Below are 3,531 nucleotides of genomic sequence, written 5' to 3'. Positions count from 1 at the left end.
GCTGACCTGCTCAGCCTCTTAGCTCCACTGTATCTTGCATAGATTTCTTCCTACTTTTAGGTACTTGAATCTTTTAGGTACTTGAATAGTTTCTGTTTGCTAGTATAGAGCCTAGCTCAGCGTGCTACTCTGTCATCATCTCCTCCTCCTCCTCCTCCTCCTCCTCCTCCTCCTCCTCCTCCTCTTTATCCTCCTTCGTAGTACCATGGATTGAACTTGGGACTTTGCTACTGAGCTATCTCCCCAGCTCCTTTATTTATCTTTTTTTTTTTTTTTTAATGTATTTAGTACAGAGTCTATAGGGTCTCACTACACAGATTGGACTCATAGTGATCTTCTTGTTTTCAGCCTCCCAAGAGCTGGGATTACAGGCATGCACCGCCACACCCAGTCTCAACCTCCACACCCAGTCTCAATTGCCATCTCAGAGTGTGCGCGGGGTGGGGTGGGGCTGGCATGGCACACTGAACCCTGTCTGTGCCTACCTAAGCAGGCACTGTAGTCTGCTGAGCTATCTGGCCAGCCTCCCATTTATTTATCTTGAAGTGGGTCTGGCTACATTGTCTAGGCTGGCCTTGAACCTGAGATCTTTCTGTCTCAGCCTCCCAAATAGTGGGATTTAAGGAATTTGCCTCTACATTCACTAGGTATGCTACTTCTAGGGATACAATTTTTTATTTTTTGCAGAACCGGGTATTAAACTCAGGCCCTTGCGCTTGCCAGGGAAGCGCTTATTCCACTGAGCCATCTCCCCGGCTCCTAGTGATACAATTTTATTTATTTTTATTTTTGCGGTACCGGGGATTGAACTCAGGACCTAGCACTTTCTAGGCAAGTGCTTATTCTATTGAGCTATCTCCCCGGCTAGTGATATAATTTTAGAGTGCATACAGATGTATGGATTTAGGCAACTAGAATTTTAAAATACCACCTACCAGGACCAGGGAGATGATTCAGTAGAATAAGTACTTGCCTGGCAAGTGCAAGGGCCTGAGTTCAGTCCCTGGTTCCACCAACAAAAAAAACCAACCAAACAAACAAAAAACCAAAACAAACAAAAAACCCAGCTACCACGGCAAGCTTTTGCACAAACTCTGCATGATTCTCAGCAGCCTATGTGTGGGGGGCCCCATTTCCATGAAGAGGACACTGAAGCTTAGGAAGCATACGGCGGAGCCGGGAATGGGGTGAGTGGTATCTGGAGGGGTCACCAGCTGCCTGGGCGATGTCATGGGCTCCAAGGTGAGCCTCTGGGTTCAGAGGCCAGATCCCCTGGGACATGACAGCCTGGGTGCCAGTGGCCACTCTGCGGGGTTCAGCCCTCATTTGCTTTGGCTTTGCTGGTTTAGGGACAGGTTCTCCTTGAGCTGATGTGACCCCTCACAAGGAAATACTCTCAAGGTACCTGGCACAGTGCCTGGGGATGGCACACGGCACGGGATATTATTGGTAACTCTTAAACTCTAGCTACCGTAACATGCAGCACATGTGACGCACAGTTACTCTTAAAATATGTAGAGACGGGCTGGGGAGATAGCTCAGAGGGATAAGTGCCTACTTGACAAACGCAAGGATTTGAGCTTGATCCCAGAACCTGCATGCTGCGCGGGCCCCAGAACAGGGTGTGGTGGTGCACGCCTGTAATCCCGGTGCTGGGAGGAGGAGACAGGAGGATCACTGCCAGTCTGAGCTGCATAGTGAGACCCTGGATCAAGTAAGTCAATACATAAAAGATTGAAAAAAATAAGCCTGGAGGCTACAAAATTGAGCAGGAGAGCAGGCCAAACTGCACAGTGAGAGACTGTCTCAAATAAATAAGTAAATAAATATCAAAAAATAAAAATATATAGAAATATCTGGGTGCAGGGCCACATGCCTGTAAGGCCAGCAGTCCGCGAGGCTGAGGCAATAGGGTCACAGACGCAAGCCCAGCCTGAGCAACCTAGTGCGATCCTGTCTCCCAACAACATCAACAACATTTTGCTTTGGGGCCACAGGTGTAACTGAGTGCTGAGGAGCGTGCTTAGTGAGTGCCGGGCCCTGGATGCAGTCTGAAATGTCAGGCATATGCGCGCGCGCGCACACACACACACACACACACACACTCACATGTGCACGAATTCTGTAGGCACACACTTGTAGCGTCCCTTCCTTCCAGGCCTGGATCTCATTTTGTTCAGGGCTGATCCCTCCCCACTTCCAGAGGTACTCCGGGTCTTTGTCCACTTCCTGTCCCTCTAACAGCGTAAGATCCCCAGTGAGAATGGGTAGTTCACAAAGGAGGGGTTGATGTGACTCCTCCGCCTGGGCCCCGGAGCCCAAGAGCACAGCTCGCACCTGCTGGGCTCTGCAGGGCCTCGGGCTGCTTCCAAGTGAGACCAAAAATGGCATGGCCAGCAGGCATGGGGCAGAGGGACCTCGAGGGGCGTGGCCTGATGACAGCTTGCTCTGGCTTCTGAGAAGGAGCCCAGCTCTGGGGAGGCAGCTGCTCTGCGGGGCCATTGGCCTTGTGAGTCACACTTCCAACACTGACACAGGGACTCAGTTTCAACTTTGGGGGACAAAGCCTGTCGCCAAGTTTCTTCTTCCCTTCCTGCAGCTCTGCCTCCTGCACACACATGCCCCTAGGGCTGCGGCCCTGACCTCCTGCCCTGAGCATTTTCTTGAGGCCTCAGTCCCCCTTCCTGGTCCATCGGGTGCCACCGAGTGTCCAGTGCCCAGCTGTCTCTGTGCTGAGTCTTGGAGCGGCACGCCTGCTAGACATCTCCTCTTCCACATTCCCGTGGGCAGCTCTGGTGACACCTGCTCACCCCTCACCTCATCCCCCAGAGCTCAGGCTGCAAACCTGGAAGCTTTCTTTGACTCTTTTCTTAGTTCAAATGTACTTTTTTTTTTGGCTTTGTTTTTGTATTTTAGTGAAGGGTTTATGGGGTGTTCGGGGTTTCACTACTAGATCAGACTCCTAGTGGCCCAACTATTTATAGCCTCCCAAGAGCTGGGACTACAGGTGTGTGCTACTGAGCTCAGTCTCAGTTGCTTGGGGGCAGGGCCGGTGCCCGGTCGGGCATGCCCAGGGGTCGAACTCCCAGCCCTTGTATCTGCTTGCAGGCTCTTTAGTCTGCTGAGCTATTTGGTCGGCCCTTCAAGTGTACATCTTAAGGGTGCAATTAAGGGCATTCGCAAAGTTGTGCAGGCTCTTGCTATCTAGCCCCAGCGGGTCTTCACCAAGTCCTAAGAAACCTACCCTCATTAGTGACGCCTCCACCCAGCCAGCTGCACCCACGAGGCGCCTTCTGTCTGTGGATTCCATGTCAACCTGAGCCACGTGCTGTGGCTTTTGGCTCTCCTTCATGTTCTCAAAAGGTGTCGTGAGCACAAATCAGTACATTACCTCCTTGAAGGCCCCATAAGCTTCCACTGCATGGCAATACCTCCTTGACTCATCCCTTCTTCCGTTGATGAGCATTTTTGGAGCTATGTTGAGGAACACTGTTGTGAATATTCATAGGGAAGTTTGACTGGGACGCGTGC

Source organism: Octodon degus, unplaced genomic scaffold, assembly GCF_000260255.1.
Source record: "Octodon degus isolate 3935 unplaced genomic scaffold, OctDeg1.0 scaffold00215, whole genome shotgun sequence".
Classification (NCBI taxonomy): Eukaryota; Metazoa; Chordata; class Mammalia; order Rodentia; family Octodontidae; genus Octodon; species Octodon degus.
Note: the sequence above shows the minus strand (reverse complement) of the source record.